Source organism: Nicotiana tabacum, chromosome 22 (assembly GCF_000715075.1).
Source record: "Nicotiana tabacum cultivar K326 chromosome 22, ASM71507v2, whole genome shotgun sequence".
NCBI classification, from domain to species: Eukaryota; Viridiplantae; Streptophyta; class Magnoliopsida; order Solanales; family Solanaceae; genus Nicotiana; species Nicotiana tabacum.
In genome coordinates, this window is record NC_134101.1 from 180402490 (window position 1) to 180429861 (window position 27372).

Consider the following 27372-nt stretch of genomic DNA (forward strand, 5'->3'; position numbering starts at 1 on the left):
CACATTAGATTATCTAAACTTTCAATGGTCTTTTTTTAAAATTAATTTATTACCTTAAACCAAAATTGGAAAAACAGAAAAAAGAAATAAGGGGACTTGAACCTTCAAAAAATAGGAGGCAACATAGAATTACTCCATATGCACACGAAACTGTCCTAAGAAAAAGATCCTGAAAAGTAAGTGGAGTTAACATCAGCGAAAGAAGAATTGCATAAATAAAATTTCTCTAAAAGGAAGAATATAATGCATTGGAATATGATTACTACCACTGCCATCTCAATGTATGAGGAATAATCTTTTTCTTTTTTATCAAAAGGCCACAATTCTCAAGATTGTGGTCTTGACAAGTTTTGCAGAGGACATGACAGCCCGTAATTCACCAGAGGTTGAATAACTCCCAAGAACCGAGTAGTAACGTTATATTTGGAAAACATAAAAATGAAAAGAGTAATTAAGTTATAATTAATTCTTCCCAATTAATTAACTGCATACGTTCGCTTTCTTCTATACATTTAACCATTTCCTTGGATTATCTTTCTTTTAAAGAACAAATTGAGTAAGTTACTCTCGTACGTACGTGGACATATGATGGTAAAAAGTTATTGTGCCAGATAAATTGTTATTGTTATCATAAGGCATAGAGGTGGGCCATCTGCACCACAGAATGTAGTAACTATTTGGCAGCATGAAATACGACCCTTGTTTTTCCTAAAACAGAGTGGGTTGATCTAGTGGTGAGCACCCTCTACTTCCAACCAAGAGTTTGTGAGTACGAGTCATCTCAAGCGCAAGGTGGGGAGTTCTTGGAAGAAGGTATTGTTGAAGTTTGGCAAAATGCCAAAGTCCCACATTGGTTGGGAGTTAAGTTTGGGGGAGATTTTTCCCCTATAAAAGAAGGTCTAATGTTTAGGATTGAAACACACCTCTCATTTGCCTTCTCATCTGTTTAAGGCATTTGTATCTTCTCTCTTTAGTATTATTTCACTTGTATTTTTGGAGTGAAATAAAATATTGGTTGTGTCCGAGGAGTAGGCAAAATTAGCCGAACCTCGTAAATTCTGGTGTTCCCTTTATTGTTGCTTTATTGTCTTATTTATTATTTGGTGGCTGTCATAATTTTTGGTATAGTAGTTGTGACTTATTCACACTATATACATTTGGCTTCCGCAACAATTGGTATCAGAGCCAAGGTACTGTCTAAGTATGCTCTGTGGTTGCAGCATAGTCTGATCTTCCACATCAGAAAAGATTTATCTTGGTAACTGAGTCAAGGTTCTGTCTGAGTATGCTCTGTGGTTGCAGCTTAGTCTGATCTTCTACATCATAAAGGAATAATCTTGATTTGTGTCGTCAGCTATTAAATAATATTTGTGTCAAATATGGGAGACAATAAACAAGAAGAATCTACATCAAGTGTCAACAATACGTCATCATTGGCATCTTCGCTTATGACAAGAATTGTGTCAAATGCGAAATTTGCGGTAGAAATTTTTGACGGGTCCGGACATTTTGGGATGTGGCAAGGCGAGGTTCTAGATGTCCTTTTTCAACAAGGGCTAGATCTGGCCATTGAAGAAAAGAAACCAGATGTTATTGGAGAAGAAGATTGGAAGATTCTCAACCGTGTTGCTTGCGGTACCATTCGATCCTACCTTGCTAGAGAGCAGAAATATCCATACACAAAGGAAACTTCTGCAAGTAAATTATGGAAAGCACTAGAGGATAAATTTTTGAAGAAAAACAGTCAAAATAAATTGTACATGAAGAAGAGACTGTTTCACTTCACCTATGTTCCTGGTACCACGATGAATGAACATATCACCAGTTTCAATAAGTTGATCACAGATTTGCAAAATATGGATACAACTTATGATGATGGTGACTTGGCCTTAATGTTGTTGGCGTCACTTCCTGATGAGTACGAGCACCTTGAAACTACTCTACTCCATGGAAATGACGAAATTTCTCTCAGAGAAGTTTGTTCGGCTTTGTACAGCTATGAACAAAGAAAGCGAGAAAAACAGAAGGGCGGAGAAGGAGAAGCACTATTTGTGAGGGGTCATCCTCAAAATCAAACGAGGACAAAGAAGGGAAGATCAAAGTCAAGATCCAGACCCAGCAAAGATGAATGTGCCTTTTGTCGAGAAAAAGGGCACTGTAAGAAAGACTGTCCGAAGTTGAAGAATAAGGCCAAACATAACAATGGAAAGGCCATTATGGATTCAAATGTAGCTGATTGTGATGATTCAGATTTCTCATTAGTTACAACAGAGTCATCAACATCATCAGACATATGGTTGATGGACTCGGCTTGTAGCTATCATATGTGTCCCAACAGGGACTGGTTCGTGGAATTTCAAGAAGGAGAATATGGAGTCGTCCACACAGCGGATAACAGCCCTCTTACCTCATATGGCATTGGTTCAATACGATTAAGGAACCATGATGGAATGATCAGAACATTAACAGATGTTCGATATGTACCGGATTTGAAGAAGAATCTCATCTCTGTGGGAGCCCTGGAATCAAAAGGGTTTAAAATCATTGCAGAAAATGGAGTGATGAGAGTATGCTCCGGTGCACTAGTGATAATGAAGGCTAATCGGAAGAATAATAATATGTACCGCTATCGTGGCAGTACAGTTATTGGGATAGTGACAGTGACATCCAGTGACGACAAAGAGGCAGAAGCAACCAAGCTATGGCACATGCGCTTGGGACATGCTGGAGGAAAATCCTTGAAAACTCTATCAGATCAAGGATTGTTAAAAGGAGTAAAGGCTTGCAACTTGGAGTTTTGTGAGCATTGTGTCAAAGGGAAACAAACAAGGGTTAAATTTGGTACAGCGATCCATAATACTAAAGGCATTTTGGATTATGTACACTCTGATGTTTGGGGTCCTTCCAAAACACCTTCATTGGGTGGGAAGCACTATTTTGTAACCTTTGTTGATGATTTTTCTCGAAGAGTATGGGTGTATACAATGAAAAACAAAGATGAAGTGCTGGGAATTTTTCTCAAATGGAAGACGATGGTGGAGAATCAAACAGGCAGGAGGATCAAGTGTATTTGCACAGACAATGGAGGTGAATACAAAAATGATCATTTCAATAAGGTCTGTGAAAATGATGGCATCGTCCGACACTTCACTGTTAGACATACACCACAACAGAATGGAGTGGCAGAACGTATGAACCGGACCTTGCTGGAGAATGTACGGTGTATGTTGTCCAATGCTGGCTTGGGCAAAGAATTTTGGGCTGAGGCAATTACATATGCATGCCACCTCATTAATCGTCTACCATCTGCTGCTATTGATGGCAAGACACCATTTGAAAAATGGTATGGAAAACCTGCTGCAGATTATAACTCTTTGCACGTGTTTGGCTCAACTGCATATTATCATGTGACGGAGTCAAAATTGGATACAAGGGCAAAGAAGGCTATTTTTATGGGAATTACTTCTGGAGTCAAAGGATATCGCTTATGGTGTCCTATGACAAAGAAAGTAATATTCAGCAGGGATGTTACCTTTGATGAATCTATGGTAAATAAGGTAACAGAAGATACCAAACAAAATAAAGGTGCTTCTAAGCAGGTGGAGTTTGAGGGAAAATTTATTTTTCCTACACAAGAAGCAGAGGAGGAAACAAATGAAGATTACCCTCTGGAAGGAGAACCAGTAGAGGAGATTCCAACTCAGGAACCTCAACAACAACTTGAATCAATAGCAACCAGCAGGCCAAAAAGAACAATAACGAAACCTGTTCATCTCATAGAAACGGTTGTTTGTGCAACCTCAATTGTAGCTGATGATGTTCCTACCACTTATAAAGACGCAGTCCAAAGTTCAGAAGAAGATAAGTGGAGGATTGCCATAAATGATGAAATACACTCCCTTCATCAGAATCATACATGGAGATTGGCCAATCTCCCGAAGGGAAAGAAAGCAATTGGGTGCAAATGGGTATTTGCAAAGAATGAAGGATTTCCTAACCAAGTAGATGTTCGCTACAAAGCAAGAATGGTGGCCAAAGGATATGCTCAAAAGGAGGGAATTGATTACAATGAAGTATTTTCTCCAGTTGTAAAACATTCCTCCATTAGAATTATGTTGGCTTTGGTAGCACAATTGGATTTGGAACTAGTTCAGATGGATGTAAAAACTGCGTTTTTACATGGAAACTTGGAGGAGGAAATCTACATGACTCAGCCAGAAGGATTCAAAGTTGCTGGAAAAGAAAATATGGTGTGCAAACTTGAAAAATTGTTGTACGGATTGAAACATGCTTCTAGACAATGGTACAAGCGTTTTGACGAGTTTATGTTGCGGCAAGGGTACAAGAGAAGCAAATACGATCATTGTGTGTATTTGCACAAGCTTAAAGATAGTTCCTTTGTATATCTTCTCCTATATGTTGATGATATATTGATAGCTTCCAAGAATTTGGAAGAAATTGATAAGTTGAAGATTCAACTGAAGAAGGAGTTCGAGATGAAGGATTTGGGTGAGGCAAAGAAAATTCTTGGCATGGAGATAATTAGAGATAGACGTTCAAAGAAACTCTGTTTATCTCAAAAGGAATATTTGAAGAGAGTACTTCAACGTTTTGGCATAGATGACAAGACTAAGCCAGTTAGTACTCCACTTGCTTCCTATTTTAAGCTAAGTACTACTATGTCTCCAATGGATGAAGCTGAACGAAAGTATATGTCAAAGGTACCATACGCAAATGTTGTTGGTAGCTTGATGTATGCAATGGTTTGCACAAGGCCTGACATTTCACAAGCTGTTGGAATTATTAGCAGATATATGCACAATCCAGGGAAGGAGCATTGGCAAGCTGTGAAGTGGATTCTACGGTATATTCATAATACTGTAGATGTCGGGTTAGTTTTTGAGCAGGAATACAATCAGTCTGTAGTTGGATATTGTGACTCAGATTTTGCGGGTGATCTGGACAAACGAAGATCAACTACTGGTTATGTGTTTACTTTTGCAAAAGCACCAGTTAGTTGGAAGTCTACTTTGCAGTCAACAGTTGCTTTGTCTACAACAGAGGCAGAGTACATGGCTATTACAGAGGCTGTGAAGGAGGCAATTTGGCTTCAAGGATTGCTAAAGGAGCTTGGTGTTGAACAAAAAGGTATCACAATTTTTTGTGATAGTCAAAGTGTTATTCAATTAGCGAAGAACCAAGTTTATCATGCAAGGACGAAGCATATTGATGTTCGGTATCATTTCGTACGAGAAATCATAGAAGAAGGAGGAGTCACAGTGAAGAAAATTCATACTACGGAGAATCCTGCTGATATGCTAACTAAGGTGGTGACTGCGATCAAGTTTCAACATTGTTTGGATTTGATCAACATTGTTGAACACTGAAGATTGAAGATGAAGACACAACCAAAATTTGTTATTGAAAGAGAATTGAAAATGTGGAATTTTGCCAAGGTGGAGATTTGTTGAAGTTTGGCAAAATGTCAAAGTCCCACATTGGTTGGGAGTTAAGTTTGGGGGAGATTTTTCCCCTATAAAAGAAGGCCTAATGTTTAGGATTGAAACACACCTCTCATTTGCCTTCTCATCTGTTTAAGGCATTTGTATCTTCTCTCTTTAGTATTATTTCACTTGTATTTTTGGAGTGAAATAAAATATTGGTTGTGTCCGATGAGTAGGCAAAATTAGCCGAACCTCGTAAATTCTGGTGTTCCCTTTATTGTTGCTTTATTGTCTTATTTATTATTTGGTGGCTGTCATAATTTTTGGTATAGTAGTTGTGACTTATTCACACTATATACATTTGACTTCCGCAACAGGTATGTCGAGGGTCTATCGGAAACTGCCTCTCTAATTTGAGTTTGTTTGATAGTATTGGAAAGAGACGACTTAAATAGAGCGAGATACACGGTGATGATTCATAATGTAGTAGTAATATGATTCATATATATAATACTACTTGGTAGAAAGTAGCTAGAAAGGATTTGTACTTCAATTTACCCTCTCAAACTATGGTGGTGAGAGGCACAAATTATATACTCCAATGTGGAAACGATATTCTGCCTCCTTGCAGTGCATTTTTCTAGCTTACTTGAGAAATTTCTAGCAAAGATTGAATTAAAAAGACAAAAAGAATTATCATAAGGGAGGAAAACTATGATAAAAACTTTCCTTGTGGAAGATAACGCATATGACTAATCTTGATAACTACTTTAGTAAAGTCATCTTAGACTCTTTGACCAAATATTTCCTTCTTTTTTGCTTTCTTTTTCCTTGGAAAACTCAACAAGCATTGTCCAGTAAACTAGAAAAAATGGGAGCTATCAATATGCCTACTATGTACTAACATTTAATGGTAAATTTGTCAAATATAACAAATTAATAGAAAATATTAGACATGCCAATTGCCTGTTCACCGATAATGCAGAAAAGATTTGGAGGGTACTTGAACAGGAAAAGATGAGCAACATTGCTGCATGCAGCATATTAACATCTAAACAATTTGAGCATGAATATCTATAGAACTACAATTTGTGGCAATGAAAAATGTTTGAAGCTACTTAGAGTGATGGCTAATTAATCCAATGGATGAATGTATTATAATTCAATGAAGTGCAGCTCTCCGTACGCGATAGAGACTAGTATCCTATACTGACCACTCTCTTTGAGGAATGACCATAACCTTTACCCTTGCTGTTAGTAGTAGTACTATTTGGTTTCACAGATGATGTTCTCCCATAAGTGATTTCATAGTAATAGGAGTTGTTGACAAGCTGATCGTCTGTTTGATCAATGACTTTTTCCCAAATACATTCTGCACTCGGACTTAGCTCATCTCGGTTCACAGTTACCTTGCTGACAAAGACAGTGTCAAATATTAACAACTTATGCTGCGCTGCATATTCCTTCCATATTCCTCTTCCTCCAAGATAGTATTTGTCTTCCTCAGTATGCATCAACTCCATTACAAAAGCTTTTTCTCCAATTGGATCAAATAAAAGTAGAGTTATTTCTCCTCCTAATCCAGGAAGAGGAAGTTCAAAAGGAAGATCATACAGATTCTCTTCCACTTGTTTCTTTGGTAACTGTAAGCCATTGAAATTCTCATAAAGATCTTCATAACGTAAATTCTTAGCAACCACTAGTTCTTCCACTATTGATACACTGCAAAAAAGAAAGTATATACAACTCTCTTAATTAGCCTTAATTATTCAAGAAAAGAGAAAGTAGTGCTTTGTTATGACTAAAGTTGGGAATGGAAAAGACGTACTAGGGATCTCGCCGAACAGCAATCAATTGTGATATGATCAATCTCGCATCCTCTTCGTCTTTCGTAACCAGTTTCCAACAAAAGATTACATATAAATCCTGATCACCCAAATCTTCTGATCCTGTATTATTTGCATTTTGGTTTTTCTTCTTATAAATATTTATCATATCCCCATATGTCAACTTGTGTTCATCCCTACATCTCTGCCACCCTGTTCTAAGATAGTAATATCCAAAATTTGTATGCACAAATTCCATTCTGAAGTGGTTCCCACGAAGATCTTCGAATTCTAACATCTTGGAATTACCTGGTGCAAGACGAGGGAAATGATCTTCTGCATACTTCTTTGAGATTAACACGCTATGGACATCAGTTTCCCATAAAAACTTGACAAACACATTATTCTGACCGTTGTTATGAGCTTCCATAGTGTTTTCTTGAGGGAAATCGTGATTGCTTTTTGAATTGTTCTTGGTTCCGTTCAAAAAGATTGGACGCAAATTTTATTTGTTGAAGAAGACAAGAAAACAGAGCTCAGTAAGAAGGCCACTCTGTTGCCGAGAGGAGTTAGCTATTGTTTTTCTCCAATAGGGACTTTAATTAAGGCGCCAAGTTAGTTACAAATTCGGTTGCATTCTTTTCTTTCTCTTTTTTCCTTTTTTTTTTTTCTTTTCTCTTTCTTCTTCTATAAGAGTGCATTATAAAAATAAAAATAGGTCAATGGACAATGGTTAAATTAAGGGGTCGTTTGGTTTGAGTTTAATATTTGTATACTAACGGTAAAAAAAACATTTATTGAATTAGGTTATTTAAAAGGTATTACATGCAACTATATTTAATAAATATTGATTAATAACTTAAAATACATTGTACACTATAATAGGTTAGATTTCACTAATTGTGTAAATGTTTTGGATTTTTTTTGTATACACTAACAACGTAATATTTTTTAAATGATCAGTGTAGTTTAACATATGGGTTATCAATTACTTAATGCGTATCATAAAATTTTACGTATTATTACCTTATAAATGATCTGATTGTGTCAGTATATTTTACACCGTCAATATATAATTAGAAGTCAAACTGATTTTTTCATGCATTTGCAGTTTATTTAACTTAAATTCAAACTCTCTTTTTTACTATGGAAAGGATATTAAGCCACCTCAGAGTGCATTTTCCGGCTAATTAGAGAATACTTCTGCAAAAGAATAAATAAAAAAGGCCGAAAATATATTCATAAGGGAGGAAAAGTAAAATAATAACATTGCTAGTGCAAGATCAACATGCAGCTGGTTAACTACTTAATTTGGTAAAGTCAGCTATGCCCCTTTGCCCAAATATTCCTTCTCTCTCCCCCTCCCCTCCTTTTTTAACGATAGATAACTCAACATGCATTGTCTAGTAAACTAGAAAATTGGGAACAAACTTATTACTACAAAATATTTTTCTCGAGTAAACTGGAAAATATGAGTCTATTATCACATTGGCAATTGTCAAGTTGGTATCTTGGATTTACTCCGTCTGCCGAACAACTTAATTTTAAAAATTTTATTGGCTACGAGATCTTAGTCTGCCAAAAAAAATTACCAATTTAAACCATTCCTCAAGTCTTGGTGTTTATGTCGAACACATCCTAAAGAACTCATGTCTCCTGTTTTCTTTTAACTGTCTTTAGTGTTGACTATAACTTGACCAGTTAAAAGTAACTAGAAAGAAAACACTAGCAATGGAGTAACATTAGAAAGCAGGGGTTTCTGCTGCAAAGCTTTCTCCCAAGTTGAATTCTAATAAGCTATCAAAAAGAATGTAGAAAATATTAGATATGTTAATTGCCCGTTCACCGATAACATGACAAAATGATACTACAGCAGATTAACATGTAAAATATTTGAGCATGAACATCTACACACTACCATTGTGCGTTTGAGTATGAAACTGAACTGAAAATGTATGAAACTAACTAGTTTGATGGCTAATTCCCGTTGGATGAATGTATTACAAGGAAGTACAATCCACTGTACACTATAGACTAGTATGACTCGATCGATCAATCGCGGTATGAGAGCCAATAGGCATCATCACTATCATATTCTGGCTCACTTTGAGGAATGGCTACCCCTTTACCCTTTCTGTTGTTACTATTGCCAGCGTTAGTAGTTGTAGTAGAACTAGGTGCTGAAGTAGTATTCTCTGTCTGTCCTAATTCATGTTTTGGTTTCTTATTGGATTTCACGGATCTTAGCTGATAACTGATTTGATAGTAATAAGAGTTGTTAACGACCTGATCATCTAATTTGCCTGCTTGATCAATGATCTTTTTCCAAATACATTCTGCACTCGGACTTAGCTCATCTCTGTTCACAGTTACCTTGTTAACAAAGACGGTGTCAAAAATTAACAAGCCGTGCTTTGCTGCATATTCCCCCCATTCTCTTCCCCTTCCTCCAAAATAGTACTCATCCTGCTTAGTATGCACCAATTCCATTTGAATAACTTCTTTTCCAATTGGATCAAATAAAGGTAGAATTACTTGTCCTCCTACTTGAGGAAGAGGAAGATCATGTAGATTCTCTTCTACTTCTTTCTTTGGGAGCTCTAACTTTATGCCATTGGAATTCTCATAAAGATCTTTATAGCGTAAATTCTTAGCAACCACTGGTTCTTCCACTATTGATGCACTGCAAAAAAGAATGAATAGCCTTATTCAAGATTCAAGAAAAGTGGAATATAGCAAATTTTGAATGGAAAAACATACTTGGGATCTTGTAGAGTAGCAATCAATTTTGTTATGACCAATTGCACATTGTCTTGTACATCTTCTGGGGTCAGTTTATTACAATCAATTATGTAGAAATACTCATTTTGTTTTTCTATCTTATAAACAGTTAACACGTCCCCGTGTTCCAACTTGTGTTCATCCCTATATCTCTCCCACCCTGATCTAAGATAGTAATCTCCAAAATTTGTGCGCACAAATTCCATTGCCACATTGTTCCCGCGACAATCTGCAAATTCTAACATCTTGGACTCACCTGGTGCAAGACAAGGGAAATGATCTTCTGCATTCTTCTTTTCGATCGACACACTACATGACTCTCTAACATCAGTTTCACATAAAAGTTTGCAGAACACAATATTGTTATACTCGAGCGGAATTTCTATAACGTTTTCTTGAAGGGAATCATTTTCCCCACTGGAGGAAACTGAAGTTGACTTCTGTTTTCTTGAACCATTTTCTACTTCTTGTTGTTTTTCTTCCACCTCTTCTGGGTCTTCACCGTTCATCTTTCTGTATGTCTGATTACTTTATGAGTTGTTCTTACTTCCCTTGGAAAAATTTGGACGCAAAGTTAATTCGTTGAAGAAGACGAGAAAACAGAGTTCAGTAAGAAGGCTCTTTGTTGCCGTTAGGGGCTAGCATTCGTTTTTCTCCTATATATTGCACTTCATTAAGGCGCTATGTTAAATTTCAAAAATTGGTTGCATTCTATTCTTTTTTTCTTTTTCTCTTATTGTAAGAGTGCATTATTTTTATCCATCACTTCAAACGTACTCTTCAAAACATGCGCGGCACTTCCATAAAGTAAGTAAAGCAACAGCTTTAGGCCCTATATTTGTGGAGGCCCATTTTTTGTTACGCCTAATAGATATAAGTTTAAAAAAGAGTTCTGTAAGGTAAAAAAGTTTGATTTTTTTCTTTAACAAATATAGAGAAGAAGGATTTGCAACTGCTATGATTTCTACCAAGAAAATTGCACTTGAAATAAATATCAAACCCGAATTTCGTAAGAAACGTGTGATATATAGGAAGTAACAGTTTGATGCGAATGTTGATAATAAAAATCTCAAAATCTTTCGAAGAGTCCTTTAGAGTTGATTACTTTTAGACATAATAGACAAAGCTATTTTTTCACTTCAAAATAGATTTGAACAATTCGAAGCATATAAAAATATTTTTGGTTTTCTATTTGGCAGTAAAAACTAAGATCACTAGATGTTGGAAATTTGAAAAAATATTGTCTTAATCTTGAATGTTCCTTAAAGCATAATAATCAATTCGATATTAATAGTTTAGCTTTATTTTCTGAATTAAAAGTATTAAGGAAAATAGTACAATTAGAAGATAATAGTTTAATTGATACACTTAATCAAATAAAAAGATTTAATTCTTTTCCAAATGCCTAAATTGCTTATGAAATAATGTTCATAACTCATGTTACCATTGCTTCAGCGGAAAGAAGTTTTCAAAATTAAAATTGATAAAATCTTACCTAAGAACAATAATGTCACAAGAAAAATTAAATGGATTAGTTATATTATCAATTGAGAAATACTTATTAGGAGTTATTGATTATAAGAAAATTATTAATAACTGTGTATCTAAGAAAAACTAAAAAATAGATTTCAAATAAAAAAAATTAAAAAGTTAAGGTCTCTCGTAAAGTTTGCCTTTAGGCCACAAAATTTGTCGGGCCGCCCTGCTTCAAAATTATAAAAACAAATAATATAGGTTTACAAATGACTTGTATTTCATTAGTTCTTATTTTTTTCCTTCGAGTCCATGATTATGAAATTATAGCAATAAAGTTTTAATTAATAAATTTTTTTCTACTTCCTTTGTGGATTCCAAAGATGACACAATAATTTTGGCCTAATTCGTTTTAGGTTCATATATGTATCATGTTGTATGTTATAATTGTATTTATCCTAGTCTAAAATAATTTTTTCTGTCTAATTTGAATAATTATAGATATTCGACCAATTTCTTAAGTTTCATGCATCCATCGTAAGAAATTTAAGGAGCCTGGATGTAGAATTTGAGTCATGTAATTTATTAGAATGTTACAGATTATGATCCTTAGATTGAATTCTTTAAGTTGTATAAATGTGAGTATAAAAATCAAGCGTATATTTAAACGCTATAATGAAGTATTAAACCCCAAGGGACAATGTATGCAGTGGTCAAGATATAGAATTTGAGTCAAAATCATAAATTCAATTGTGTATTTTCCTTCTTCCTTGTTGGATATATAAAAAGGTTAAAGCTTTACATCCTTTGGAAAGGTGTGCTGTAGAATTCTTAAAGTAGCTATAACGCCCAACTCAATTCCTAAAAAGGATAAGCGTTCGCTGCAAATATAATCCAGTTTAAAAAAAAAACCGGAATCGAATCTCACAGAGAACTAAGGTTTCACTATAACTATTCAATATCACTCGGAAGACAAGCTCGAACAATTCCTAAGTTATAATATTAAGATATTTATGTCTAACTAATTAACTAACAAATTAAAGAAGTAAATTAAAAACTAGGGATACCAAGGATTGGAGAAAAGATTAGGAGGTCTAGAGTTATGATTTCCCCAATTGTTGGAATCCTTCCCGTTACGTCTTCTATAATTTCGCCTCAGTATTCCCTACCGATCGTGAGTACTCTGAGTGTCGAAGCTCTCTCTCGAGCAACTACCACAATTTACTAGATGTATTCTCTCGAACTACACTAGATAGCACTAATTCACCGCTCACTATGATCGCATCAAGGTTTCGTTATCTCTAATCCCGCCTTTAAACCCTCTGTATTGATCTCTCTCATACGTTAGGAGTGATGTTGTTCAACAACTACCTAAATATGTACTATCTCTTGAGCAATACACACTAAATAGGCACAGTCAATTGATGGACATTCAATCAACAACAACAAACACGTAGTTGAACAAGTAGAGAACTCCAACAACTTAATTATATAAAAATATAAACAAGAATTTATCCTCCAAAGGTTCCATCAAACCCCTAGATAACAAATTAGCTATTCATAATAGTATGCAAAAATAAAATACTAGAATTCATAACCAATAATGAAAATAGGAAGAAGGAAGTGAAAAACTCGTGAAAGAATTCTTCGTCTAGCTCCTAATGTGTTCTTGCCTCCTTAAGTCGAATCCTCGGTCTCCTTAGCCTCCAAAATCTCTCTAAAAACAGCTATCCTCTCTTCTGGGCGAATTAGGCTTCATATAGGTTTAGGTTAGTCGCCTTGGGAATTACATAATTGACCCTGGGTTATTGGTCTCTGTCAGCCCGTCCGCGGCCGCTGATTTGACCACGGATCTGGCCGCGGATTTTACCCAGTGTTCTGCCTTCAGTGCGCGGCCAATACGAGGTCAATCCGCGGCCGCGCACCTGGAGTGGACTTCGCCTCTTGCTTTTCTTTCTCCTTTTCAACTGTGTTAACCTCTGATTGGCCTTCCACGCTCCATATTGACTCCAATACACTCTTTAGCTTCCTCGTAGCTCGGAGTGGCTCCTGCAAAGCATAAAACTCTTAATTAGAGCATTTTGTTATCTTTTAACATTCAAACATTGATAAAGTGCGGCTAAATTATATTGTAAATAGTATCTAAATTGCATAATTATAGCATACTATCAACACCCACACTTAAACCTTTGCCCGTCCTCGAGCAATCAAACCACACTCTATAGAGGCCTAACTTCCCTGAGCAACTTCCCTAACTCATCACACCAAGAATATTCCACATAGATTGAGTTCATTAGTATAACATCTACACCTCAAGAGTTGACTCCTACGATCCACGCAATATTCCTAACCGGATTACTTACTCTAACTCAGAGGTCCATACTTACCTCTCCTTTATGAATCAGGTGCCTACTCACAGCAAAAGAGACTCATTCTACAATCAATAAAATGCACGCACACTGAGGAACTTCAAAATGAACAAAATTCACTCACCCTCATAAATGATATTCTTGTGCCACAAAAAAAGCTTCATAGGCTTGCCCGTATTGTACTACTCTACTAATTGAGCTTATTTAGTCTAAGATCAAGTAGGACTTTATTCGGCTGTAATGTAGGCTGCAGGTCGGGTAGGATATATTTGAATATAATAATGATTACACCTCCCTAACCACTTTAATACATATATTTTACACTCAAGCCCACACTTAAGTTAAACCAATATTTCCACCTTCAACACCACATATATCACCCCATACTTCTTTGAGCACAATCACCTTAAAAACCACCAAAGAAATAATAGTAATCAACATAATGCACTATTAACTTTTTTTTTCTCTTTTTTTTTATTTTAATCATGCGGTTTTTTCAACAAGGTGCACCTTTCTCCGGATTTTCCTAGTTCCACTCAAAAGCCCTACCAACTACCCCACGCTTTATCCTTTATAGATTCATAGTAATTCAAGTGCTTACGAGAAGTAAAGGGTTCAAATAGATGGTCAACTCAAATAAGGGATAGGGCTTGTAATGTGGTTGCCAAAGAAATAAAATTACAGGTTTAACGGGGTTAACTACGATACATAGAAAATAGGTGGGATCATATATATATATATATATATATATATATATATATATATATATATATATATATATATATATAATTCAACAAAGAAATGCCTATATCATTTTCCAGACTAAACATGACTACTATTTCGCTTTGCAGACACACAGGGCAAGTTCTAGGCATCAAATATCGTGCACAGAATACAACAAGCCTCACACACATGACACATGACTCACTCCAGATTGGGTCATCAAACACTCTGATCAGGGTACTTAAGCCAAATTAAAAACATACAGTTTAAGGCATTCTTACAAGAGTAAACAACTGAGCCTAAGTGTCACACTAAAGTACCCCATATATTCAAGGCATTACGACGTTAAGAGATCCTATTTCTATTTCCTCCCATAACCCACAAGTTCCTAACTAACAATAAAAAAACTAACTACACCCGGTTCAAATGAAACCCTTGAAAAAGAATCGTGACTTAAAAAACCCAAGGGGGAATTGATACACTACTACAAAAGAAAATCTTTTGTGTTTTTTTATACTTAAATTCCACAAGAAAATTGTCTAATAGATCCATCATCGGGAAAAGCCCAATCTTCTTTTTAAAAAAATATTATTCAATTAAACTAACACAGCTAAAATAGCATAGAAAGTCACCCAGACAATCTCCTCACCCCACACTTAAAATTGTGCATTGTCCCCAATGCACATCATAACTATAAGAGGGTAAAAGAAACTCCCTAGTAGGCCAAAGGCCGAAGCACTAGCAGCTCATGGGTACTCAGACTTCTCCCAGGCTTGGTCCTTCGTGCGGGTACCTCACACTTAGTTCCAACCATCTGGTTTGTTGTTGCATCCTTCCAATAGCTTTGCTTTCCATGCTCCTAGAAAATCAAAAATTGACACTACAAGAATAATACAATTAAAAAATAAAAAATAAAAGAAAGCAGTAAAGCTGGGTTACCTCCCAACAAGCGCTTGATTTAACGGCGTGGCACGACGTGAATCACTTTTTGTCTCCACTTCGAGCTTATGAATTGAACCCCAAGTTTTGGTTCAAGCTTATGATTATGCTCCTGGGGTGGTACAAATTCTTATGAGCCAAAAATTAAATAAATTCTCATGCACTTTTTGTCTCTCCACCGAGGAGTATCACCTTGCCTAGACGGCCTTAAAATTTTCAAAATATAAGGCTCATCTACCTCTTCCCTGGACTCCTTTTTATGCTCGTAAAGATCCATTCCCATTTCACCGTCCAAACATAATGTAGAGAAGTGTTTGGAATGAGGTCCAACGTGCTCCAATACATGAACTTCAAGATTTTTGACCTCCTCAACACCAAAAACACTAGAGTCAACTAAATGTATATCCTCAACGTCCCTAGTTGACTCTAGTATTACTTCTTTAACATTGACATCCTCAATTTCTAGTTGGTTAGATTGTTGGTGTTCTACTCTGGCCTCCTCCATTATAACCTCAATTTCAGTATCTAATTCACACTCTTCTTGGCTATTATTCACAATATTGGCTTGTTGAACATTAAATGCTTCAACTAGTTGACTCACTTGTACCTCCAGGTTGCGAATAGTAGCACCTTGCCTTTGTATGTGCAGTTGTTTCTCATTATCATATTCCACAAGGCACCTTAGCATATCCTTGATCTCTTTTAGGTCATCATCCCTGGTTTCTTTGTTCCTACTAACTTCACAAGAAAAGGAAGAACCATCAAAGTAAGGGGTTGAGGAAAGATAAGAAATATAAGCACAATCATGAAAGTGACCATTTTGACCACCACACATATCACATACATTCCACACATAAGATTGAGTTGGTGCACATAACTCACTCTCGGGAATATTTTGACTATTTTGTCCTAGGTGGTTTCCGCCACAATTACACAACGAAGATCAACAGTAGAATTATCAACATCAAAACTCCCATAATTCCAGGATGTCATGTTTCTCAAATTAACAAGTAAAACAGAAATAAAAGAATCAACTACAACAAAACAAAAATAAAAGTTCGAACTTGCAACCTAGCAATATGTACACCTACAGCTACACCGTTAATTCTCCGACAACGGTGCCAAAATTTGATCACGCCCAACTCTAGTCCTAAAGAGGATAAGCGGTCATTGCAAATATAATCCGTCTAAAAGTCCCGAGTCGAATCCCACAGAGAACTAAGGTTTCACTATAATTGTTCAATATCACTCGGAAGACAAGCTAGAACAATTCCTAAGTTATAATATTAAGATTTTTATGTCTAACTAATTAACTAACAAATTAAAGAAGTAAATTAAAAACTAGGGATACTAAGGATTGGAGAAAAGATTAGGAGGTCTAGAGTTATGATTTCCCCAATTGTTGGAATCCTTCCCGTTACGTCTTCTATAATTTCGCCTCAGTATTCTCTACCGATCGTGAGTACTCTGAGTGTCGAAGCTCTCTCTCGAGCAACTACCACAATTTACTAGATGTATTCTCTCGAACTACACTAGATAGCACTAATTCACCGCTCACTATGATCGCACCAAGGTTTCGTTATCTCTAATCCCGCCTTTAAACCCTATGTATTGATCTCTCACATACGTTAGGAGTGATATTATTCAACAACTATCTAAATTTGTACTCTCTCTCGAGCAGTACACACTAAATATGCAAAGTTAATTGATGGTCATTCAATTAACAACAACAAACACGTAGTTGAACAAGTAGAGAAATCCAATAGCTTAATTATATAAAAATATAACAAGAATTCATCCTCTAAAGGTTCCATAAAAACCCTAGATAACAAATTAGCTATTCATAATAGTATGCAAAAATACAATAGTATAATTCATAACCAATAATGGAAATAGGAAGAAGGAAGTGAAAAGCTCGTGGAAGAATTCTCCGCCTAGCTCCTAATGTGTTCATGCCTCCTTAGGCCGAATCCCCGGTCTCCTTAGCCTCCAAAATCTCTCTAAAAATAGCTATCCTCTCTTCTGGTTGAATTAGGCTTCATATAGGTTTAGGTTAGTCACCTTGGGAATTACATAATTGGCCATGGGTTATTGGTCTCCGTCAGCCCGTCCGCGGCCGCGAATTTCACCCAGTGTTCTGCCTTCAGTGAGCGGCCAATACGCAGTCAATCCGCGGTCGCGCACCTGGAGGGGACTTCGCCGCTTGCTTTTCTTTCTCCTTTTCGACCGTGCTAATCTCCGATTGGCCTTCCACGCTCCATATTGACTCCAAAACGCTCTTTAGCTTCCTCATAGTTCGGAGTGCTCCTGCAAAGCATAAAACTCTTAATTAGAGCATTTTGTTACCTTTTAACATTCAAACATTGATAAAGTGCGGTTAAATTAGAGTGTAAATAGTATCTAAATTGCATAATTATAGCTTACTATCACCCCTTCCTCGTAGATAGATAGGAGTCGTCCTTCTTGAATTGCTTCTTTCTCTCACAAACTCGTATGTATTTCATTTAGGAATCTCTATTGTTTATAGATCATAAAATCAAATAAGTAACCTTTTCCTAAATATACTATATAAATAAATAACTATATGTTCTACTTTACAATTTGTTTGGATGGTTGTTACATATCGTTTCATAATGTATCATATTGTATTGTATTGTATTGTACTGTATCGTTTGATGAATACAATGTTTGGATGAATTGTGTCGTTTTGCCGTTGTTTTATGGTATCATGCACCAGTAATATGATGAATAAACTTGCAATATTACAAAGAAAAATTATAATACGGTATATAAAAAGGTAGGGTAAATGATAAAATAAAATTATTTAATAATAATGAACGGTGAGATTGAGAGAAAAACACAAGGAAACGACGCGACCACACCAAATCAGTCGTTACATAAAGTGGCACATTTCATCGTTACGTAACGACGGATTTAACGATACGATACAATAAAATTTAAGTAACAATCAAAACAAACATTGTATTTAAAGTAACAATACGATACGATACAATAGGTAACAACCATCCAAACAAGCTGTTAATTTTATAGGACGCTTTTTTGTAGATTGTTCTAAATGGAATAATATTTTCTTATATTTAAAAATGCGACATATTTCATAGTTTTCGACATGTATTAGCATGCTTAAAATCGCAAGCTTAAGATCTGAAAATCTCAGTGTTTTTTTTTAAAAAGTCGGTGCCCATTGAAACTAGTTCACATAAATTCCAAATGTATAATCTTTTTCAAATGGAAAATTTTCACATAAGAACAATTGGGCTCTCCACTTTTCAATGTTATAGCCCATATTTTAATTTACAACCAACTAGCCCAAAAATAATAAGCTAAGATTCAACATCCAATTCCAATAGGTTCTCAAAATTACTATTTAATTTTAAAAAAAGATTGCACAAGCTTTTAAGTTAATTTTCGAATCAGTAACTGTGACTCAAATATTAGTTCAATAAATGAAATCCATTTGGGTGGTGAAAATTAGATTTTTCACAAGCTGAAATATGTGGGTTTAAATTTCGAATTTGATTTTGTGAGAAATTTGGAGTGGGTGTTATTTAGACTTGTTAGAAATAGTATAAGGAGGTTGTATATAAAATTTAAAGTCATTTAATGGAGATTTGGACTGGTTTTGAACAAAAATTGCAACTGCAAATTGTGGAAGAAGTTCGTCTACAGAAATTTGTATAAAGGTATATAAAAGTGTATAAGATGTGTTTATACACTCATATACACTATTATACAACATTATACATATTTATACAATAAACTGACTTCGTCTTCTTCATTACGTCTTTTCTGAAATTTAACTCAAATCTTGCTCAAATCTACTCCAAATCACTTCAAATTTAAACTTTGAACTCCTTTTGATATTTTTAATCAATTGGAACAACACCCAATCCGAACAATTAACAAACTCAAAAAAATCTATTTTCTAAAGCAAAGCTTTGAATGGCCTTCAATGGTGGACTTCTACTCTTTAATTTTTTTACATTGCAAACAGGTGACATGGGGGGAACAATTAATGGCGGACGGCCCCTTGAAACATATGTAAAAGATGTGAGAAGAAGAGAGAGTGAAAGCAATGGTTGTGAGAACGTAAATTTTGAATTTGTAAGAGCTAGTGTTTTCAAAATGTGTACAATATGAGCTAATTAAGGTAAAACTTAAAAACATGGACATTTTTTATTATGGCGTGAAATCATGTATACTTTCTTGTAATTCTTTCCATTTAGCTAAATTTGGTGCCCATTGAAGCTAGTTCACATAAAATAAAATCGAAGGACTAGTAAGTAAAGAAGAACAATAAAAGGATAACTACACACCCGAGATAAACACATCAGTTAGTAAAAAATTAACGACACTAATCTTGTTCTCCCCCAGTAAGGCAGCTGTGTGTGCGCCTGGCTGTATCTTCAATCAATGGCTCTTCGGAGCTCTCGAATTTCACTCTCTGTGAGAAGAATTGGCTATTCCGGCACCGCATTTCGAGCCACTGGTCTCACCTTTAAGTTCTTCTCCCTTTCTCTCACTGTCGCTGTTTTCTTTTTCTTATCTTTCTCCTCTTTTCTCTTTATCTCCTCCGACGATACCTCCGATCACCGCCTCGTAAGTCCTACCCCTCGCATTTCTCCTTCTATGACTCTTTTCTTCAGGAAATAGATGCTTGCGTTGAATTTATTTATTCTCCCGAGATCTCAAATTTTGCAAACTTTAATTGTCTATTATCATCTCGTAAATGACGTGCTTTGATTAGTGATTGTAGTTGCTCTTCATTTTCTATGCTGTAATTTGACTTTTTGCATGCATTTATTTGTGCATTTATCTATGGCTGAAATTATGCATTTATTGGTGCATTTGTATGTATTAATTGCTTGATTTTTGTTTAAATAGGGTTTCTCGAATGATTTGTATGGATTTGGATCGTACTGTAGGTCGATTCTAGGTTTGAAATCGGATCCTTTGAAGCCAAGGCTTGATCAGATCAGGGAGCAAGCAGATGACCACCACGTTTGGCTCTGGCTTATGCTTCCCATGCTAGAAAGGTGAAGCTTGCAAACTCCAAACTTGGCAGAGTATTCGCCGAGTTATCTGGCAACTTAATGTATCTGGTCACAAAACCTCCAGACAGTGTGCTGGTTGAGTCAGATGCCAAGTCCATCGATGAGTCGGTGCTTAGGAAGTTTGAGAAGGATGTGAAAGAACGAATTAAAGCCACTCGACAAGTTTTTGTAGAAGCAAAAGAGTCTTTCGATAATCAATTAAAGATTCAGAAGCTAAAAGACATTATTTTTGCAGTCAACGAGCAATTAACTGAGACATAAAAACAAGGCGCTTTTTCTAGCCTGATAGCTGCAAAGTCTATTATGAAGAGCCTGCATTGTTTGTAAATGAGGTTAATGGATGAACTAATTGCGCGTCCAGAGAATTATGTAGATGATGGGAAGTCTACTCCATTGGAGTTTGGGGATCCTAAGCTTTAGCAGTATGCACTTTTCTCTGATAATGTGCTGGCTGCTTCAGTCGTGGTGACTCAGCTGTAAAGAACTGGAAAGACCCATCCCAGCATGTGTTCCATGTCGTGACTGATAAGATAAATTTTGGGGCTATTCAAGTTATGTTCCAAATGAAAGATTAGAGCGGAGCTCACATTGAAGTGAAGGCTGTTGAAGATTATAAGTTCTTGAACTCCTCTTGTGTCCCGATACTTAAGCAACTTGAATCTGCAAATATGCAGCAGTTTCACTTTAATAATAAGCTTGAGAGTGCAACCAAGGATGCCACTAATATGAAATTCAGGAACTCCAAGTATCTATCAATTTTAAACCACCTTAGATTCTATTTGCCCGAAATATACCCCAAGTTGCACAAGATTTTGTTCTTGGACTATGATATAGGAAATGTACCCCAAGTTGCACAGGATTTTGTTCTTGGACGATGATATAGTTGTTCAGAGAGATTTGACAGACCTCTGGAAGATAGATATGGATGGTAAGGTGAATGGAGGTGTAGAGACATATATTGAGTTTATGGAATGACCTTCTTTGGCTTAGATGCTTGGAGGAGGGAGAAGTCCACTGAGGAGTACCATTACTGGCAGAGCATGGTGAGATGCAGTTATCTTCTTTAAATATCTTAGTTTCTAGATTTAGTTGCAGTCATAGTCTTTCTATTAAGCATATGTCTCTCCCTCTCCCTTTAATGCTTGCAGATGTCTTGTACTTCGCCAAATTGTGTGTGTGCTTACACTCTAGGGTTTGTAGATATTGTTAAAAGCCACATTGTCCTATTTCTGCACTGGGTTTAAGTTACTTGTCCCAGGACTATTTTTACTGCAAGTATACTCATGCTAACCAATAGAGCTGCTAATATCTGCAGAATGAAAACCGGACATTATGGAAATTGAGTACATTGCCTCCATGTTTTTATCACATTTTACTCGACAACAAAGCCACTTGATAAGTCTTGGCATGTTTTGGGGCTTGGCTACAATCCAAGCATTAGCATGGATGAGATCAATACTGCTGCAGAGGTTCCCTTCAGTATGAATATGAAACCATGGCTCGATATTGCAATGAACCGATTCTGGCCTCTTTGGTCGAGGTATGTAGATAAAGAAAATGAGTACGTGCAGGCATGTATTTTCAACTTTGGTGATGATTGAAAGTATGCTTGATGGAGTTGGCAAGCGGGTTCTACAAGCATCTCCAGTTTGGCTTGTCACTTCTACTTCACACGTAAAGTTAGTACTCAATTTTCTACATCATGACAAGTTTTATGTCTATCTAAATTTTAGCATTTTTCTATTTTTTACATTAGTTTAGTGTTTTAGTTTTCGATTGTTTATAAATGGTTATGATTCTTCATGACTGGAAAAATTATTTTGAATACTCTCTTAATTCTTAAGTTTATGTATGTGTATATTGTCAATTTTCAGGGGAGTAATATATTTTCTTGATTAAGCAACACTTGGGTGGGATTCATGACTAGGTAACTTCTTGTCTACTACTCCATATTTAATTATCACTTTGTTTATGTTTGCTGCCATTTGGTTTTTGAATAGGGATAATACATAAATCCCCCCTCAAACTTGTTCCCTTTTTCAACTGCACACGTTAACTTTGCCCCAGATATAAAGCTGGCAGCATCTCACGCATGACAACTTATTTTTCACGTCATTTTACTTCTGTTTTCCAAAAGATTTGTTTTTGCTTTCTTTTTCACTTTTTTATTCTGCCATTTGTGCTTTATGAAAAATGAAAAAAACTGGCACACCCGAGTTCGAATGTGTTATGTCCCTGGCCATAACTAACGCTGATCAGAAACTCAAACCCTCAGTCTTAGACGTTCTCCATTCCAAGACCGGGCATTGATTTTGTCTTATCAAATAAGAAGGAATTTTATGAGGAAGATCAGAGGTGTATTGGGTGTGGTGTGAAAGTCAAGAGGCGATCCTTTGTCGTGGTGCTATCTTTATTGACTTTTTATCAACATTGAGGAAAAGCCTATTCTAAAACCAGACTTGTTCTGCAAATATCATCAAAACCCATCTATGTGTAAAAAGTGGAATACCAGTGAGGGGATCATAGAAGAGAAAAGAAATTTAAAGAAGTAATTCTAGGTAGCAATGATGGATATTGAGATGGATGTGCGGGCATACCAGGTTGGATAAGATTAGGATCTAGGAATGAAGATATATGGATGTAGGTGGGCGTAGCCCCCGTGGAGGACAAGATGCGGGAAGCGAGGCTGAGATAGTTCGGGTATGTAAAGAAGAGAAGTTCAAATGCCCCAGGTGCGAGCAGTTGGCTTTGGTGGGTATGAGTAGAGGTAGAGGGAGGCCTAAGAAGTGTGAGGAAGAGGTGATGAGGCAGGACATAAGTCAGCTTCAGCTTACCGAGAATATGGCTCTTGATAGGAGGGTGTGGAGGTCGAGAATTAAGGTAGAAGGTTAGTAGGTAGTCTAGCGTATTTCTGTTCCATAATGATGGTTTTAGGGGTAGTCTGGTAGTTTTTCTTGTCTTAGATTGCTAGTATTTCATGTTGTTTTCCTATTATCTTTCGCTTCGGTTTCTTAGTATTTTGTTGTTGCTGCTTGCTGCAACTGTTTCTTCCATCTATTTTTCTAGCCATGTGACTTTTTTGTTGATATTGCATGTTTCTACCGTTTCTTTTTATCTTTCTTGAGCCGAGGGTCTATCGAAAACAACTTCTCAGGGGTAGGGTAAGGTATGCGTATACACTATCCTCCCCAGACCCCACATGTGGCATTCCACTGGGTTGTGGTTCTTTTGTTGTAAGGGTGGAAAAGAGAACGAGGGATGGGGATATATATCAAGACTTGGGCTAGCTAATTAGGCATAGCTTTGGTTTGTTGAAAAGTATAAAGTGAGTCTTGAAAGGGAAACTGGGATTAAGACACTATGTCTAGTTGGTTGGCAGTGGTGTGTCAATGCAAGAAAAAAGAATGGTGACAGGGTGTGGTGCTAGAGGTGTTATCTGGTGGAATTGTGGTGGTTCTTCGTGGTAAGATGGTTGAAGGTGTTATGGCTGTTACGACTTGCACAGAGAGTTAGAGAGTTTGTTTGCAGTGATTGAATTTTGATTGCCAAACGTTTTTTTCCGGTGGAGAATTAATCGGTTGGAGAAGAAGACAGAGAAGGAAAAATAAAAGAAAAAGAAGTAAGGAAAAGGAAAAATACACATCTTAGGGCTTTAAATTTTTTCTCTCATGCGCCCAGCTAGATGTGCAACCACTTTCCATGCCATGTAGCCCTAAAAGGTGGTAATAATACTACTTCTAACAAGTATAAGGGGTAATAAGACCCCGCAAAGTTAAAGTGGGTTGTTGAATGAATTTCGATCGCATGACATATTTTCTGGTGGGGAGAATTAATCGGTCGGAGAAGAAGACATAGAAGGAAAAATAAAGAAAAAGGAAACATACACATCTTGGGGCTTTAGATTTTCTCTCTTACGCGCGTGTGCAACCACTTCCATGACAAATAGGCATAAAAGGTGGTATTGATACTACTTCTAACAAGTCTAAGAGGGTAAGAGGACACCCCGCAAAGTTAAAGTGTGCAGTTAAAAAAACAGAACAAGTTCGAGGGGGTATTTATATCCCTTTTTGAACATGCACTTCAAGTTTTCAGCGCAATAATTTATCGTTTCTCACATGGCAATTCAAGAGGTGGTTTCTCCCTTTTCTTTTATTGTCAGTGCTTCCCAATCACCTTTTTTTTTTGAGAGGTTATAATCCAAGAATGTGCGAGGTTTTCAATGCATATTAATTTATAGTCTCACATGGCAATTCAAGAGATGGTTTCTCTCTTGTCTTTTGTTTTCAATCTTTCCCAAGCACATGTTAAGTTCTCATTGCGTAATAATTTGTAGTTTCATGTGGCTATTCAAGAGGTGGTTTCTCCCTTTTCTCTGATTGTTAATCCTTCCCAAGTACATGTTTCAGAAAAAAGACAAGCATATTGCTTGGGCAACCTTGTGAATTGGGAGCAAGTCATGAGTTCGAAACCTACTACTAACATGAAGCTTGGTACTTAAGAGTAGAGGGATGCACTCATAGTCTACCGAGTTTCGAACCTGTTGGCCAACTAGGGTTAGGCCAGCACTCACGGGGGAATTTCTTGGTAATCTCAAAAAAAACTGTATGTGCCGGAGGATTACTTTAAGGACTAGTAAATTTGAGAATTACTTTAACTGCTCCAATAGATTTGAACTAAACAAGTGTAGATTAAACTTAAGCTAGAATTTCACCCTAACTTGCAGGAGTCAATGCAACAAACATACTCTTTAGAATTGTTTTGGGAAAGTCCAAATAAGTTGAGGTACTGGTCTAGCTGAGTATGAATCATTCTAGGGTTTCAAGTTTTTCCCCTTCACACCTGGTAGGTAGAATAAATTTACATTACCTTTTGCCTAGGCTTCAGCTGTTTGGAAAACTGATAACTTACTAGCAAATATATATTTTGTAACCAAGAAATCCCCGGAGGGCCACTGGCGTATGGTTGGAAACTTGGTGGACAATGGGTCTGACCCTTTACCCTTCTCCAATTAAACACCTGGCTTATGTCTGCTTTAGGGTTTGAAGCCGTGTGCGCCTAACCCACCATCTTTTGTTGCACTTTACCAGTAGACCAAAGCCTAGTAGCATATATATTAATATAAGCTATTGTTTCTTGTCTCCACTTGTAATTGGAGATTGTGTAGAAGCAATTGATAGTTAGGTTGTCTCATATACGTTAGGTCATAATAGATACTAGTGAATGAAGCTTTCAATGTAGAAATCAGTTATTGAATTAGATGAATAACTAGAATTGGATGCATACATGAAAGGAAGGTCTGACATTGCATGCTGAAGTGCCTGTAAATTTTTGTTTTGTTCCTTATCATCTTATATTATATTGTATACAAAAGATTAAGGCAACAAGATTATCTTGAGTTCAAAAGAATACCAACCCAACCCAAAGTATAATTGCAAGACTAATATCGGTTGTGGGAATGGGAATCTTGGGAAAATGCATTCTTGCCTATGTTAGGAAAAGTATAATTTTCATGATTGCAGTATGCATGGTCTTTTCTTTCAAAAATATATTTTCTTAGTTATTATATATTTTTGAATGGAAGGCCCATGTGTATTTCAATCATGAAACTTTTTCTCTTTGGCAATGAGCATTCTCTTTTGCTGCCTTTTCCGTAATCATCATCAGTATTCTCCTCCCCAGCTGGACTAAAGCTGGGATGTTAAGTTAGTATATGTTAGTTACATACGAAATGCTAAGATTAGTGTAGATATTAAAAGCCATTTCTCACCTGTTGATATCAGAAGGGTTTGATGTTTAGATGACTAAGGCTCTTAACATCACCCTTCTCCAATCTTTAGGCGGGAAAGGGTTGAACAGCAATTGCCAGAACTTGTTGCGTGCAGATCTTTTACAGTGGAATGACTCTGTTGGATAAATTAGGCTACTTTCTTCAGGTTGATTATAGACAGACAGACCTGATATTATCTTCCCCTCTTAGCTAATAAGAGAAGTCAAACTCCTTGCAGTTACATGGGCTCCCTAAACAAACTGAAGTTGAAGTGTCTTATGTAACATGCTAATGAAGCAATTAATTGGTAGAGTCTGATAATCGTGAGTAATGGCATGGCTTGATATTGTTATGGCTTTCTTACATTTATGAGGTTACAACTGAATGGAATGTGCGGTGTAGGCCAATAATCTGTTTTATGTTGTATATTACCACTCAAAAGGCACTACTTTCTCAAAATAGACAAACCTCCCTCTGAATTCTGGGAAGTGCCTGTACCTATGATTATGAATGTTGCTCACTTTAGTATTCATTCACGAAAGGAAAGATAGTCTAAGCAGAAGATTGCAATGTTATTATGGCTCGTAGTGCAGTTATTATAACACGATGATGTTTAATGTATGTTATACACTGTCCTCCCCTCAGGACCAAGATGCATTCCAACAAAATATTCTTCTTGTTTTTTAATCTACTTTAGCCCTGTGGTTTTCTGTATTTACTACAATTTGGTTTATGATTCATAATATATGTTTACGTTCCTACAGTTGTGTACTTGTGTTCCTCGCTTTTCCTCTCTTTTTGATTTTTCTTTACACTGGTGCACAGAGGCGGATGTAGTGTAATAACTACGGGTTCAACTGAACCCATAACTTTCGATGCGGAGTAAAAATTTGTATGTAAAAATTCATTAAAATTGCAAAAATAATAGATATGAACCCATAACTTTAAAATTATAATGGATTTAATGTTGAAAAC

The 27372-nt window shown here is 36.3% G+C and overlaps 1 pseudogene; it reads left to right on the forward strand.

Moving 5' to 3' along the window:
• The first annotated feature begins 19897 nt into the window (after positions 1 to 19897).
• Positions 19898 to 27156, forward strand: LOC107813211 (galacturonosyltransferase 8-like; annotated as a pseudogene).
• The last annotated feature ends 216 nt before the right edge of the window (positions 27157 to 27372 follow it).